The sequence below is a fragment of the Osmerus eperlanus genome, chromosome 18, assembly GCF_963692335.1.
Source record: "Osmerus eperlanus chromosome 18, fOsmEpe2.1, whole genome shotgun sequence".
Lineage (NCBI taxonomy): Eukaryota > Metazoa > Chordata > Actinopteri > Osmeriformes > Osmeridae > Osmerus > Osmerus eperlanus.
In genome coordinates, this window is record NC_085035.1 from 11,144,876 (window position 1) to 11,162,620 (window position 17,745).

Below are 17,745 nucleotides of genomic sequence, written 5' to 3' on the forward strand. Positions count from 1 at the left end.
GCAGTGAACGGGACTGCACCCGACTACATCAATTCTCTCCTCGAGCCTTACACCCCCACCCACCAAGTCAGACTAGTAAAAGAATTGCAGCTTGACAATTGATTTGGGATAAGTAACCACATGACACATGCGCAGACGTAAATTGAGAAATAGAAGAATTTGAGGCGAATTTGATATACTAATTTGGTTACTTTTAAAAGATGTTACATGATGAGTATTTTGATACATTTGCTAACAAGATTTGTGTTTGTTAGAGTATATTTTACATGACTTACAGAAATACAGAGGAGAGATGGAGCAAGGTTTGGGCTAAAATAGAGTCCCGTTACGTTGAGATCTTACAAAGGTGAATTACCAGAGGGTATAATTCTGCATAATTATGTGAGTATTATTGCTGAAAGATTTAGTTTGGTGGTCAACAAGTGCGTGATCAACATTTGTTATAAATCCTAGCCAAACAGGGAGGTAAAGCCTTTCTGACCAGGACTTGTATTTATAAAGCGGAAAATCTCTGATGTGTAGCAGTATACAATAAAAATGCAGAAATTGAACCCCTGGTTTATAAATTGTTCCTAATAAAATTTGAAAGTTATACTTGTGTAAAATTAAGTGAATAGAATGTAAACGTCAACCAATGTTTGTACAAAGAGCAAAAATTTGTCCCTGCGCGCTGTTTGTTTGATTTGAGTTTGAACGCACACTTCTGAGTTGAGTTCTTTGAGTAAAACCTCAAAGAGTAATTGAGAAAGTGAGAAGAATATTACATTAAATCATATACAAACTACAAAATATTCCAATTAAATATTTATAGTTGGGGTTTTTGGTCCACAAATTTGGGTTTGAGAAATTGTCTGTGCATACCGTGCTGGGGGCATGGCTAATGGCTAGCGAATAATAATATAATCATACAAAGGAGTGTTCTGTATTGCATAAAGTAGCCTAAGACTTTTGAGAAGTGTAAAGTCTTACAGGTTTATGTTACATTGTTAAATTGCGGGTTTGAAAAAGAAAAACTGAGCATTTTGAGGTATACTTTCTTTTGTCTTAAGGGCATTGTTTGGTTGACGTGGTTACAAATACTAGCATGAGTGACGTAGGTCTGGGAGCAGTTTTTAACTGTCTAAACATGGATTACATGAAGCAGAATAATGATAGTTTATTGCAAATGTAGATCAGATAATTGGCATTTGGATTTGATTTTGGCATCAAACGGCGAGAATTGCAACTGTAGGTGTTTAAAACTTATAGGAAGTTTTTGTTTTCAGACAGAAAGGTTGTTTTATTTGTGGATTTGTTTACGGTTTGATCTCATTTGAAAATGTAACTTTACTACTATCTACATCTGATTTCTAAGACCATGTGCACATCAATATCCATTGATACGAAACAATTGATAGCATTTTGTTATTTTGGGTTATATTTTTTAACTGTTATTCACACGTTATTTTTTTGGTTGAAGGAAATATGTGAAAGATTATGAGGAAGTGATTATAAGGTCTACATGAAAGATTGATTTAGAGTGGATCATGAAAGGTTATGAAATGAAGCAACAGAACAGAGATGATGGATGTGAAAAAGTCTATTGGTTTAAACACTTTGATGTTTTGAAAAGGGAACTGTGAAGGTATATGGGTTAACATTTTAGGTCAAAATAGTGAAAACCTGGGGGGTTTAATAGAGCTTGATAAAGGTATTGGATGTAATCTGGTTAAAAATGAGAAAGAGAAATTAACTACAATGTTCCTTTACATTTAGCAGACGCTCTTATCCAGAGTGACTTACAGTAAGTACAGGGACATTCCCCCGAGGCAAGTAGGGTGAAGTGCCTTGCCCAAGGACACAACGTCAGTTGGCATGACCGAACTGGCAACCTTCGGATTACTAGCCCGACTCCCTCACCGCTCAGCCACCTGACTCCCTTTATTTGGGTTTTGATTGTAATTTGGTTTTACGTTTTGTTTGAGAGTTCTATCAGGGCCTGGCATAATGTTTGGGATAAACAGTTAGGCTGTGATTAAGTTGTTTTAATAATGGTATTAGTGCATAAAGAGGGTTATTATAACCTTTGTTCTGAAATGATTTGGGAAGAATCATCAAGTCTGATCATTTGTGGTTATGATAAAGTTAGGGCTAACTGATTGCTTTGTCTGCAGCAAAGCACTCATGAAGCTGTAGCTATCTAGTCTTTATAGAAAATATAGTTGGGAAATATGTTTGGTTAATGGCTACATTAAGAACATTATGATGATCTATATTTCATTTAAGAAGCATACAGATTAAATTCTGGTTTGGGATAATGACAATGTCAATTATATAGGTCTTAACTGTTTTGAAAGAAAGAAAAGTTTTTTTTGGAGTGAAGGTAATGAGAGTTGATTTTGTTCACAAAACGGAACAAAGAAACAGATTTTGGGTGGCAAGAGGGTGGCAGGAGATTTTGAGGGGTGGCACAAGTGTGTGAGATAAAAATGAATAAACTAAAGGTTGTGCAACATGTATGCATAGTCAGTGAACATTCTGAAATTAATTTGAGGATTATAGGACCAAAAAGCTATTGAAGTTTGAAATATAAAAAAAATCACTGAAAATAGTTTGAGGTGAAAATGAACAACATAAAGGCTGAGCAACATGTATGCATAGTCAGTGAACACTCTGAAATCGATTTGAGGTATATAGGTCACATGACCCAAAAGTTATTGTAGTTTGAAGATTTATTTTGAATAAAAAATAATAATTTAATAACCTGAGATGAAAATAAACAAAATAAAGGCTGCGCAGCATGAATGCATACATCTTCAACAGTAACATCACTTTGACGCTCAGGGCCGGTCCTTCCTATAGGCGACATAGGCAGCCGCCTAGGGCAGCATGAAGAGGAGGGCGGCATTTTCCGAAGTGCATCTATTAATGAACCCTCCTGCACTACCAGCAGAGGGCGCCAACCGCGCCACGTCATATGTCCGTGTTGTGGTTGGGGGGGCCGCACCCCGATTTGCGCTCCCGGAGAAGGGGGGGAGCTGCTGGTGACAAATCTTGCCTAGGGCGCCAAAGCATTCACAAGCATTCACAAAGCATTCACAAGTTAACGTTATTAACCTCAATTCAACCAGAAAACTAATAACTCCGTTAGCCCTGCACTTTTCTAATTATTCTCAGTCATTAATAGATAATTGCTTAACACTTCATTCCTCCTGTGTGGTCTGACTGTCCGTGCCGACGATTGCTTCCTTGAGTTGGAGCTTTCTATGGTCAGTTCGCGCCTTCCTTGTGTTCAAATGAAAGCAACTTCGGTCGGTGGTGTGGGGAGGGTGGATGGAGGTGTCTCGTGCTGCATTCACTTGCAGTCGGATATTAAAAATTAGCTCTCGCAAATGTCCGATGAGCCACAACTTTTCTTTGTTTTCAAAGCTGCCAACTGGGGTGGCAGCTGGGATGGCTATTTTTAGGGTGGCAGTTGCCACCCCATGCCACCCCGGTAGATCCGTCCCTTGCTGCCTCTTAGCCTGGGAGTTTGTTGCACTGCTATGTTTGTCTTGTAGTTGTGAAATGATGTTGTATTAATAAATCCCATGGATTTGGTACTTTTAAGGGTGTTTTTAGTAGTTGTTTTGGGTCAGTGGTGGAATGTTTGTTCGCCCCATAGGGCCACTAAAGTTGGGGCGTAACACCCACGTACGCCCATAGGTGGTGCTATAAGCCACGCCCAAAACGATGGTTCGTTATGAACCTTTGGGTCATGTGACCCGAAGGCAGCACGAGGGTTAACTATTATTTCCATTTCAGAATGACACCAGCAAGGAGAGTTTACTTCAGTGTGCATGATGTCATTGATGCTATCCAAAATGGAGAAAGTGATGTTGACATGGAATCAGACACCAGTGATTTGAGTAATGAGGAAGTGGTTGAAAATGTTGAGGAGGTGGTTGAAAATGTTGAGGAAGTGGAAAAAGAGAATCAGAGACCCACTGATTGTCCAACTGATGATGATGGTAAAGACATCGCGCAAACCAACACAAGCCAACCAAACCACAACATATGCGCTGTCAAATGGTATGACAACAGGGCAGTCACAATTGTGTCATCCTTTGCTGGCATTGATCCTGTGCAAAAGATTCAACGCTGGAACAAAGCCATCAAATCCTACATTGAAGTTAAGATACCTCATATTGTGGGTGCATACAACAAATACATGGGCGGTGTGCAGGGCTCGACATTAAGGCTTGTCCGCTTGTCCGGGACAAGTGGATTTTTTTGTAGGGCAAGTGGAAGAGAAATGTACTTGCCCCACTAGACAAGTTAAAACTCAAACAAAATCAAATGCCATGTTACTTCACGTTATGTTCCACTCATTATGTCTATTTTACCGATTTTATTTGACCGAATTCTGCATTAGCAAAACACAAAAGAAGTGGCTTCGTCCCAATATCTCTACAGACCATGCATCTAATATCATGCTCAACACTTGAACGGGGGCTTATAGATATTCCAGCAACAAGTGCAGCATTTAGTAATGCTGCACTTGTTGCTGGAAGCGTGGAGAAACACAAGGCAGCTGTAACCATCAATGCCACCATGGATGACTATCCTCCACCTGAAATCACAAAAAACATAACATTGGACTTTATCACTATAAGCATGTATATTTCAAGGTGCTACTACTGTATCAATAACCAAAGTAGCAGCAACATCATAAAACTATTATCCACATATCCATGTCAGTTCTTGCTCTTAATTGATAAACAAGTGAGCTACCTGATAGCATTTGAGATGTTACAACCTACAGTTTCAATAACCAAGATATACCAAGAAAGTGAGTGAGCATCTACCTTCAGTCTGGAGTTTCCATCGTCATAAAGAATTCAGAGCAGCAACACTGTACCTTCTGTGCAGCCTCTGCGACATTGATGGGAAGGCAGCTGCCTTCAGGTTAATGCAAAGTGCCTGACAAGACAGAAAGATTGACAATGCCCAGATGAGACAATGTATCACTAGAGTACTTGATTATTGACAACCCATTCATGACAAAATTGTGGAAACCATGCATTTAAAAGCTTTGCATTTCATAGCATTCAACCCCAAGCACAACTGACCTTAGATGTGGTTTGAGTGTAGAATGGAACACGTGGAGAATATCTGCCATCTATCATCAGACCCCTCAGTTGTTCTCCGGTGATGTGATAATGAGGAGCACCTCTAGCCCCACTCCAAGTCAATGGAGCCTGGTAACCGGAACTGGCTGCAACAATAATACAATGCTGTGCTTACAACATTTAAGAGACTGTAACTTGCACAAGCTCCAGGCATGCACTGTTAAATACCACTGCAATTTAACAACAAATACTGAACAAGGGCAGTAAAAAATACTGAACAAGGGATAATGCAATGGGCAGCAAGTGAACGATGTGTGAAACAACTCAAAGGACAATCTGAGCTGTGAGCACCCAGCCCCACTGAAATGGTTCCCACCTGGTTGTGCATGCCGACCATGGGTGCGACTCTCCTGCATGAGCTTGGACACTTCAGAAATCAGGCCGTCTGCTGAAGCAACATTTAAGAGCGTACCCCTTTGCCTCAAAATACCAGCTAGCTAGACTAATCGACTTTAGGTAACAACAAAAAATGAATGTCAAGAATGTGCAGCACTGGAGCCTACTGTACTGACTACTGAGGATAGCAGATGGTTGGGGGTTGAGGCTAACTCGTTTAGCTAGCTACATAACTAGGGGACAGATAGTTGGATATGGACTGTCCAGCCTTAACATGGCAGCTTTCACGGATAAAAACGAAACGCAAATAGCTAGTCTTTATCCAACAGTATAGACTAGTCAGTGACTGGCTAGCTAGCAATGCAGAAGTACCACAGTAGCAATCCATTGCTAAAAAACAAACAAACAAAAGCTATCCGCACAGCGAGTGACCAAGTTAAACCCCTGTTAGCCTAGCTAGCCGGTGAAGATTACGATTAAGTCACAAATAATGATTTCGAAAAAACGGTACCTTTGTCAACATGGACTGAAGGTCGTCATGTCCAGGGTTATCCGACAGCAAAAGCTGAGTGCAGTCATTTAGTGTCTGCTTACACTGTCTTAGGAAGTTCCTTCTTGCCATCTTCTCATCCTTCAAACTTCTGTGTGCTGGACTAAACTTGTTTTGAAATCTTCCGCTTCTACATTGGGGAGGAGCTGGTACTTGAAAATACAGGGAAGAATCAAATCACACTAGCCCAGATAACTGCAGGAGGAGCTAGGGAAATTGTGAGCAGTGATTTGCATGTGGCGCCTGCAATTGCACGTAATATACAGGCGTTTATTTAACGCCTGCAATTGCACGTGTAAATATACAGGCGTTTATTTAACGCCTGCAAGCGTTAACTAACGCGTACATTCATGTGTAACTTTCGCCTGCACATTTACGGCTACAGCCGCTTATGAAACAGCTGCAGGCGCTTCCTAAACGGGTGTCCAATCAAAAATACGCATTTAAATTACGAGTACATTTGACCCTGTCGGCGTTCCATAGTTGGCAGCCCTGTATTAAAAGGTATAGCCTACTTTACAGTTGAATATGAGCTGATATTTAACTAGGCCTATGTACATTTAACCGATACAAATGCTGCTAATGCTTGCTAGGTACACAGCAGCCGAAGCTAGCTAGCTAGCTAGAAACGTCAACACAATGTTTTTTTTTAATAAAATGATAAATCTTTACCCGGACAAGTGACTTTTGTGCATGGACAAGTGAAAAGTTAATGTACTTGTCCTAAGGACAAGTGCCTCAAAAAGTTAATGTCGAGCCCTGGGTGTGGATTTACTGGACTCATTTGCAGCCAAATTTCAGGGCTGTACACTAACCTTTCCAGGGGTGGGCCCCGGTTTTTTTGGCCCGGGGGTGGGGCTCAATGGCGAGCGCCTGGTGGCCGGGCCTTTTCCCATGGGGCCCGGTCGGGCACAGCCCGAAGAGACAACGTGGGACCCCCTTCCAGTGGGCTCACCATCCGCAGGAGGGGTCATGGGGGTCGGGTGCAGTGCGAGACGGGCGGCGGCCGAAGGCGGGGGCCTTGGCGGTCCGATCCTCGGCTGCAGAAGCTAGCTCTAGGGACGTGGAACGTCACCTCGCTGGCGGGAAAGGAGCCGGAGCTGGTGCGCGAGGTAGAGAAGTTCCGGCTAGATATAGTCGGCCTCGCCTCGACGCACAGCATCGGCTCCGGAACCAGTCTCCTTGAGAGGGGCTGGACTCTCTTCCACTCTGGAGTTGCCCTCGGTGAGAGGCGTCGAGCTGGGGTGGGAATACTTGTTTCCCCTCGGTTCGGCGCCTGTACGTTGGGGTTCACCCTGGTGGACGAGAGGGTAGCCTCCCTCCGCCTTCGGGTGGGGGGACGGGTCCTCACTGTTGTTTGTGCTTATGCACCAAATGGCAGTGCAGAGTACCCACCCTTTTTGGAGTCTCTGGGAGGGGTGCTGGAAAGCGCTCCTCCCGGAGATTCCCTCGTCCTCCTGGGGGACTTCAATGCTCATGTGGGCAATGACAGTGAGACCTGGAGGGGCGTGATTGGGAGGAACGGCCCCCCCAATCTGAACCCGAGCGGTGTTTTGTTCTGTGCTAGACACGGCTTGTCCATAACGAACACCATGTTCAAGCATAAGGGTGTTCATATGTGCACTTGGCACCAGGACACCCGAGGTCTCAGTTCGATGATAGACTTTGTAGTCGTGTCGTCGGATCTGAGGCCGAATGTCTTGGACACTCGGGTGAGGAGAGGGGCGGAGCTGTCAACTGATCACCACCTGGTGGTGAGTTGGCTACGATGGTGGGGGAAGACGCCGGTCAGGCCTGGCAGGCCCAAACGTAATGTGAGGGTCTGCTGGGAACGGCTGGCAGAATCCCCTGTCAGAAGGAGCTTCAACTCCCACCTCCGGGAGAGCTTCGACCATGTCTCGGGGGAGGCCGGGGACATTGAGTCCGAATGGGCCATGTTCCGGGCCTCCATTGTTGAGGCGGCTGACCGGAGCTGCGGACGCAAGGCGGTCGGTGCATGTCGCGGCGGTAACCCTCGGACTCGGTGGTGGACGCCGGAGGTGAGGGAAGCCGTCAAGCTGAAGAAGGAGGCCTTTCGGACTTTGTTGGCTGGTAGGACTCCAGAGGCAGCTGATGTGTACCGGCAGGCCAAGCGGAATGCGGCTTTGGCGGTCGCGGAGGCAAAAACCCGGGCGTGGGAGGAGTTCGGCGAGGCCATGGAGAATGACTTCCGAACGGCTTCGAAAAGGTTCTGGACCACCATCCGGCGACTCAGGAGGGGGAAGCAGTGCACTGTCAACGCTGTATATGGTGGGGATGGTGCGCTGCTGACCTCGATGGGGGACGTCCTGGATCGGTGGAAGGAATACTTTGAAGACCTCCTTAACCCTTGTGTTATCTTCGGGTCATTCTGACCCATCAGTCATTGTGACCCACCGTCGTATTGCGACAAATTTACCTCATACAAAAACAAAGTGAAGCATTTTATTTTAACTGTCGGGCTGTCTCAGACCCCCCACATTGGAATGGTTAAAAGAAAATTATTTTTATTTGTTTTTGTATTGGGTAAAATTGGGTAAACACAACAATGGTTCGTTATGAACCTTTGGGTCATGTGACCCGAAGGCAGCACGAGGGTTAATCCCACCAACACGCGTTCCGACGTGGAGGCAGAGTCTGGGGACATTGGGGGGGGGCCCTTCTATCTCTGGGGCTGAGGTCGCCGAGGTGGTTGAAAAGCTCCGCGGTGGCAAGGCCCCTGGGGTGGATGAGGTCCGCCCGGAGTTCCTTAAGGCTCTGGATGTTGTAGGGCTGTCTTGGTTGGCACGACTCTGCAACATCGCGTGGACATCAGGGACAGTGCCTCTGGACTGGCAGACCGGGGTGGTGGTTCCCCTCTTTAAAAAGGGGGACCGGAGGGTGTGCTCCAACTTTAGGGGGATCACACTCCTCAGCCTCCCTGGGAAAGTCTATTCAGGGGTGCTGGAGAGGAGGGTCCGTCGGATTGTCGAACCTTGGATTCAGGAGGAGCAATGTGGTTTTCGTCCTGGCCGTGGAACTGTGGACCAGCTCTATACCCTCGGCAGGGTTCTGGAGGGTGCATGGGAGTTCGCCCAACCAGTCTACACATGTTTTGTGGATTTGGAAAAGGCGTTCGACCGTGTCCCTCAGGGGCTCATGTGGGGGGTGCTCCGGGAGTACGGGGTACCGGACTCCCTGATCGGGGCTGTTCGGTCCCTTTCCGACCGGTGCCAGAGTTTGGTCCGCATTGCCGGTAGTAAGTCGAACTTGTTCCCGGTGAGGGTTGGACTCCGCCAGGGCTGCCCTTTGTCACCGATTCTGTTCATAACTTATATGGACAGAATTTCTAGGCGCAGCCAGGGCGTTGAGGGGGTCCGGTTTGGGGACCTCAGGATCGGGTCGCTGCTTTTTGCGGATGATGTGGTCCTGTTGGCTTCATCGGGCCGTGACCTCCAGCTCTCACTGGAGCGGTTCGCAACCGAATGCGAAGCGGCTGGGATGGGAATCAGCACCTCCAAATCTGAGGCCATGGTTATCGACCGGAAAAAGGTGGAGTGCAATCTCCGGGTCGGGGAGGAGATCTTGTCCCAAGCGGAGGAGTTCAAGTATCTCGGGGTCTTGTTCAAGAGTGAGGGAAGGATGGAGCGCGAGATCGACAGGCGGATCGGTGCGGCGTCCGCAGTGATGCGGGCTCTGCATCGGTCCGTTGTGGTGAAGAAGGAGCTGAGTCGAAAGGCGAAGCTCTCTATTTACCAGTCGATCTACGTTCCTACCCTCACCTATGGTCACGAACTGTGGGTAGTGACCGAAAGAACGAGATTGCGAATACAAGCGGCCGAAATGAGCTTTCTCCGCAGGGTGTCCGGGCTCTCCCTTAGAGATAGGGTGAGAAGCTCGGCCATCCGGGAGGGGCTCAGAGTAGAACCGCTGCTCCTCCGCGTCGAGAGGGGCCAGTTGAGGTGGCTCGGGCATCTGATAAGGATGCCTCCTGGACGCCTCCCTGGTGAGGTGTTCTGGGCACGTCCCACTGGGAAGAGGCCCCGGGGAAGACCCAGGACACGCTGGAGGGACTATGTCTCTCGGCTGGCCTGGGAACGCCTCGGGGTCCCCCAGGAAGAGCTGGTGGAAGTGGCCGGGGAGAGGAAAGTCTGGGCCTCCCTGCTTAGGTTGCTGCCCCCGCGACCCGACCCCCGGACAAGCGGAAGATGATGGATGGATGGATGGACATGGTGGACCTTTTCCACTGGTGGCACTTGCGCTACTAACTTTTTCAGTTACTGGCGCAGTCAGGAGTCCTCTCCAAGGGTTAGAGTCCCTGAACTTGTTGTCTTTGTCTAGAGGGAGGTTAGAGTCCTCTCCAAGGGTTAGAGTCCCTGAACACTGTCTATTTGTGTTGAGTCAGATTGAGTTGAATAAAAATAGAGAGGAGTGTGGTGTGTTTTTTCCTTTGACCAAGAAGTTAAAGAAATCCCGAGGAGAGATGGAGAAAGGTGGGGGCTAAAAGAGTCCGTTACGTTGAGATCTTACAAAGGTTATCCCAGAGGATATACCCCTGGTTTATAAATTGGTTCTAATACAATTGGAAGAGTTATACTAGAGCAAACCAGCTGTGTTGGTCAAAGAATGGTTTGAGGAAATGTATGTGAAAAATTATGAGGAAGCAATTGGAAAGTTACATAAAGGATTGGTTTAGAGAGGATCATGGAAGGTTATGAAATAAAACAAGAACGTTTTGTGGATGTGAAGAGATGATTGGTTTAAACACTGATGTTTTGAAGAGGAAACTATGAATATACTTTGATGGTATATGGGATAACATTTTAAGTCAAAATAGTAAAATCTAGGGTTTTTAAGAGTTTTGATAAAGGTATTAGATATAATTTGGTTAAAAATGAGAAAGAGAACATAACTAAATGTACTTTTATTTGGAGTTTAATTGTAATTTGGTTTTAAGTTTTATTTGAGAGTTTTATCAGAGCCTGGCATACTGTTTGGGATAAACAGTTAGGCTGTGATAATGTTGTATTAATAAATGGTATTAGTGCATGAAGAGGATTATTATAACATTCAGTTCTGAAATAATTTGGGAACACTCATCAAGTCTGATAAATTGTGGTTATGATGGTTTGAGCTAATTGGCTCGTTTTGAACTGCAGCAAAACGAGTTATGAAGTTCTACCTATCTGACCTTTATAGAAAATATATTTGGGAAAAATGTTTGGTTAATAGCTGCATTAAGAACATTATTTGGTCTATATTTCATTTAAGAAGCATACAGATTCTGGTTTGGCATAATGAAAATTGCTTTTATCATATCTTTGATAAAAAGAGGTGTGATTTGGTAAAATAGAGAATCTAAAACAATATTGGTCTTAAACTTAACTGTTTTAAAAGACAGAAAAGGTTTTTTGGAGTGAAAGAAATTAGACTAACAGTTGATTTTCTAAAGAAGGGAACAAAGAAACAGATTGTCATTTCTAGGCATGACTAATAGGAGTTGAATATGGGGGCTCGTTATTAGATGCTGTTACATGTGTTTGCTCAACAATAAGAAAACTGAAGGGAAAATACTGCCTGGTAATTATAGATACAGTATATTTACTATGTGAATTGAAGTCTTTCCCAGTCCTATACCAGGTGCATAACACCATTTGAATTGATTTATTGGAGATCATATGTAATACCACAACTTAAACCTTTCACATAGCATGATGAAGAGGCGAATCAAATGGTTAACCAATTTTATTAAAAAAATGCTAACTAGAAAAGAGATGTCTTCTGCTAAATTCTGTTCCAGGTGAAGCAGTAAACCAAAGAGTGGAGGAGTCAAACGAGGAGATTGGGTATTGATTAAAGTTATCAATGAAAGGAGGGATCTTATGAGAACTTTAAAATATCCTGTCTAATTTCTGGTTTTTCTATTTGTTTCGAATTTAGTTTATTTTATTAGAATTCTAAAAGCTTGGCTAAAGTTGTATGTATGTGGTGAAGGGGGCCTGTGAGCATGTCCAGGTCTGCCGTGGATACATGGATGTCGAATGTCCACTCTGGAGTGACGGTGGGTTTTCCCCTATAACATCATTAGGGTTTTCCCACTGTCCAGTGTGTCCACACCACTTGGCTATAACGCTGCATAGTCTCATCATTATTGTATGTCAACATTGTGTAATCGGTAATGGGATATTTTTTGAATTTGGGTTTGTTGTCACACCCTATAAGGGTGTGAAAGGAGGGATTTATTTGAACTTTAAAAATATCCACTTTAAATCCTGAAATGGGTTCTTGATTTCAATATCTGTGTTTAATCATTGGTGTTCGACTGTTCGCATCTCATTTGATTCAGTTACTGCTTGATCATGGGAGATAAGGTGATGCTGGGACTGTAACTCTTTTCTGCTTCAGGACGAGTCAGACCGGCGGGTCTGACTACCTAACCCCTGTTCTAAGGCCCCATTCCCCTGGAGACCCTGCCCCATCTGCCCCTATGCCCCATCAGACCTAGGAGTGGTCTGGCCCCCCCCTTCCCCTTGAAGACCCTGTCCCACCTGCCCCAATACATCATCAGATGTTCGGGGAAGCCTGTTGTACATTTATGGACAGGACCATTCAAGGTCATCGAGAGAACCTCGCACGCCCTAAGGGTGCTGGGGAAAGGAAGTACGTGGTACCACTGGAGCATGTGTTGTGCTGCTCCAGAATCCAGTCGTACGTTGCAGGAGTTGGTGGAGAAGGGCCAGTGAACCTTTTGCTATTGCTACGAATGTGAGAGTCCAGAAAAGAGGGTTACGACTAGGCCAAGAGTGATACTGCTTGACCACACTAGAATTGTACTGGACTAAGAAGGTTTCCGCTATTTTACTTAAGAGTGTGCTATATCAACATGATTGTTGCTGTATCCCATGTATCAGGTCCCTGTGTAACAGGATAATTGTCTCGGCTGAGGAGAACCCGACGAAGGGGTTCCAAATGCCGTTGCTGGGGCTGGCTTACCAGGACGAGGAGGCGGTGGTTGGTCCGGGCTATGTTGATTGATCTCTGGTGTTTTCAGAGATCAAAAGAGGGATTAAAGAATATGTTGTGCTTATTAAAGTTATGCATTGTGCTTATTAAAGTTATGAACTTAAAAGTGTGCTCAGGCTCAAACATTGGGTCTCACACTGGGTGTGGGAAGCAGGCTGTTCTTTGTGTCTCTATCTCTTCATTTTCAGAAACAACCTTATAACCGGGTGGAGACGGCACCCGAGCAGGTGGGACGCGTAGGCAAGAACAACTCCCTGATGCACGAGAGAACAAGCTCAACCCTTTTTTAATACTTGTGTGTTTCAATTGCACTGTATAAATATATGCTGGGGCAGGGACAGATAGCCAGTTGGACTTCGTGAACCAGCCCAAACTCTGTTGCGGGTAGGGAAACTTAGACAACCCCAGAGCTCTGTACTTGTTGATTTCCAACTGCTGCATTAAAGCTGATATTATCGGACCTCTGCGACTCCAGACCACTCTTTCTAGAACACAGATTTGTGTCATTGGATACCATCATTACATATTGGAATAGACACAAAGACTTTGAATTCTTCAGTTGTCTAAAGTTCGCTGATAGGCTACATATTTCCAAGGAGCCCCATTGACTGTCGTTATAAGTTGTACATGCGTAGTTCGCTCCTCTCAATGCAAGAGATAGGACCTCGCCGGGGCGCAGAACACATGCGCCCCAAACTGCTTATTTACTAGAGGGCCTGTCAAATACATTATGATAGGGCCCGTTATGTCTGTCACATCCAAAACCCATAAAGCTAGCTAGCTAGCTAACGTCATGATGGAGACTTGCAATTCAGTCAAGTCGCTAAAAAATACGCCCTTTGAAAAAAGAAATTTTCAAGAGAAGCTCAAAGTCAAGGAGCTTGGACCTGATCGGCCTGACATTAATTCAGCAACAGTCGAATGACAGGGGAAGACAATACACTAGGTCGTTTTCAAGGACCTGCTATAGCAAGATGAGTTGGCTGTCATATGGGTCTGAGTCAGTTTACATAACATTTAAATTTGTATATATTTAATTTCTAAAATTGTTTTCTATTATGCCTTACTGTGTTCATAATTTCAAGTTCATAGGTTTATTGTCTCAGGGTTTTGTGTTGTCAGATTTCATTCACAATTATCTAGACACTTACATTGTTGTGTTTCACAACAGAATTATACAGAATAAAGCCCTTTTCACTTTATTTAAAACTGTTACATTGTGTATTATTCCTGTAATGTTTGACATGAGGAGCGTGGTCAGACACACTAGCCTATCATTTACACAGTATAGCGGCCATATGCCATGGTTGAATTGGTCTGTGCTTTGGTGCTTTTATTTTGGTATCTGATGGGTGTGTATGAAAGTCACGTGGGTATTGGCATAGGAATTAGTGAATGAATATATGCACCTGGGCACCTGTGGTAGTATGGCAAGGGGGTGAGTAGGGAGAGCACATTTTTTGTTGACCGCTCAATATGCTGACTATTGGAATTTTGGATTAACTAAAACGCTTACTGGAAGAATTGCATGTATTTTTTTATATCGCCACTTTGCACAGAAGCACTAGCAATTTTCTATCTGCTGTTCTGTTCAAGAAATATATGTATCTGCCTATAAATAAACAGAAGAACGTAACTTCCAGAGCGGACATTGAAATTGTTGGCAGCGCGTCACTCAAGTGAATCTCCCTTACTTAGCTTCTCAGCGACATTCTTGTGGTCGCTACATTTGTCAACAAAAAAGTGGATCCGCGTTGGCCTAGTAAATGCCAGACATGATGTGGATGTGACTGAACGAAGACACTTGGAATCACCTCGGACTGATCGTGAAAGCCAGAAGACTTCGCCAAGCGAACTCCAGACCGGTAGGCCTGTGCACATGCATTCATAATTGGGTAGAACGCAGCTGTGATTGTTTGGAGCGTGTTCCCTTTGGGAACGCTGTCTGCTGCTCGTGAAAACTTCTCTAAATTGGATACATTGACCGTTGAGAAGGGTATAATGAATTGTTGAACTTTTTTTTGAAAAAGGTTATTGACTGTTGAACTGCTATACAATATGAGTGACGAAAACGAAACCGTAAATGATTTCCCGACTCTTTACCTAAACGGGAAGTCAAACTCACTGGAAAGGCTTTGATGGGCAAAATTGAAAGGCTTCAAAAGGAGCGTAAAACACATGTAAATAAAATCAAAAGTTTGATTCCTGCTACGAAATAACTAATGAAACGAAATCAAAATGCACAACAGGTGAACTTCAGGCTGCAAGCTCTTTTACAACATTATGATTCTGCCCTTGAGTTACATGAAGCACTATTACCGTTGTTACCTGATGATCAACAAGCCACACAAAATGACTGGTTCTCGAGTATTATAAAATATAGCGATACATTCAAAGGTTCTGTGACACAGTGGTTAAATGAAATTGAAGTCCCCCTTGGTGAAACAAACTCTGTTTCTATTGAAAATGATCAGACTATGAAGACTGTTGAAAATGATTGCGCCGTCAACATTGAAAATAATTGTGCACATTTTCCCGACTTTGGACTGAAAGCTTCATCTCAGGAGATGGCACAATGTACCATTTTGGAAAACCAAGAGAATATTTGTCATCCACAGCTATCAGCAAAAGACCTTGCAATGCAGGGAGATCCGCAAGACACTGTACAACCAGCTGACAGCATATCAAATGCTCCAAGTAGAACCTCTACATACTCTTCTGTATCAAGCACCTCTTCTGCCCGCATTAAGGCTGAAGCTGACCTGGCAGCATTAATGGCGCGACAAAACCTTATGCGGGACAAACATGCACTGGAGGAGGAAGAAGAGCGAATACGGAAACGTAAAGAGAAGCTTAAGCTGGATGAGGACATTGCAGCACATATGGCTAAAGTGAGTGTGTTGAGGTCTGCAAGCTTGACTGGTGCTAGAAGCACTGCAACGGAACAATCAAATGGCATGAATTCATACTTCAGCAAAGCTCAAGAAAATTCAAAGAAATTCAATGCTAATGCCGCCCCATTTATTCCTCAGTCAATTGAACCACCTAAAAGGATTGTGCTAGATACCGGTGGCGATCCTGTCACAAGACCTAAAGTGAGAATGGCCATTCACACTCAGATCCAGCACTTTACCTCAGAGGACCGTGCACCCAAGCCCAATCTTCATTCAAATCACTCTCAACATGGGAAAACCATTAAAGGACCCTCCATTCATAATGAACCAAGTAACGTTTTTGACGTCATGAAGAAGCAGAATGAAATAACAACTCTTTTGATGCAACAACAGCAGCTGTCATCTTTGCCTAAAAGAGATATACAGGTTTTCGAGGGTGATCCATTGCATTTTCACTCTTATGAGGGCCTTTGAGAGTGGCGTTGAAAGCAAGTCTAATAACTACGGTGATTGTCTGTACTTCCTCGAACAATACACTAGAGGGCACCCAAGAGCACTTGTGAGAAGTTCCCTGCATGAATACTAGGGACATTAACACAGAAACAATGGAATATATACCAGAACGTATCTTACCAACGAAATTCTGTTTGTATTGTGAAGCTGAACATACACTTGAGTCATGCCACCAGCTGAAGAGAAAGACTCACAGGGAAAAGATTAAGTTCCTAATGGAAAATGGTGTTTGCTTTGCCTGTTTATGTAAAGGACACATCAGCAGGGACTGTAGAAAGCGCCTGTCTTGTCAAGTGTGTGATTTAAGACACCACTTCATATTCCATCAAGGGGAAGGCAGACAGAACCTGAAACCGAACAAGAGCTGCAGTGGATAAAGCTTTTGTGTCTAGTGGTCTCACTGGGGCTGGTGATCATGAATGTAAGCTTCCCATAGTGCCAGTGCACATTAAGTCTAGTAAAAGCAATAAGACTGTGATTACTTATGCTTTCCTTGATCAAGGCAGCACTGCTGTGTTTTGCACAGAGAATTTGATGCATGAGCTCAATCTCTCAGGAAAGAAGACCCGTATCCTTTTACGTACTATGGGTCAAGAAAAGGTGGTGAACAGCTACGTGGTCACCGGTCTAGAAGTGGCAGGTCTGGATGGTGAACAGTTCTGTCAGTTGCCCAGTACGTACACACAACAAAGCATGCCCGTCAATCGAGACAACATTCCACATCAAAGAGATCTTCAGAGATGGCCCCACTTGAGACACATACATCTGCCAGAAATTGACTCAAGAGTCGAACTGCTGATAGGAACAAATGTGCCAAAGGTCCTGGAGCCATTGGAAGTAGTTCGCAGCGTGGATAATGGACCTTATGCAATCAAGACCCTTCTGGGATGAACTGTCAATGGACCACTTGGGGGAGACGATGGTGAAGAACTTGGCACCGTAACAGTTAATAGGATCTCTGTGTTGAATCTTGACGACCTTTGGCAGCAGCAATTTAAAATGGATTTCCCAGAATGCGGCCAGGATGAACAACCTAGTCTGTCAAGGGAAGATCAAAACTTTATGAAGTTGGATTCTGCCCAGCTTTTGGATGGCCACTACCAGATCGCTTTGCCTTTGAGAAACAGTCAACTGAGTATGCCAAACAACAGAAAGGTTGCAGAACAACGCACTGTAAATCTGCGGCGACGATTCCTTAAAGACACATCTTTCAAACAGCAATATACAGCATTTATGCACGACATTATCTCTAAGGGATATGCAGAACAAGTCCCCTCGGAAG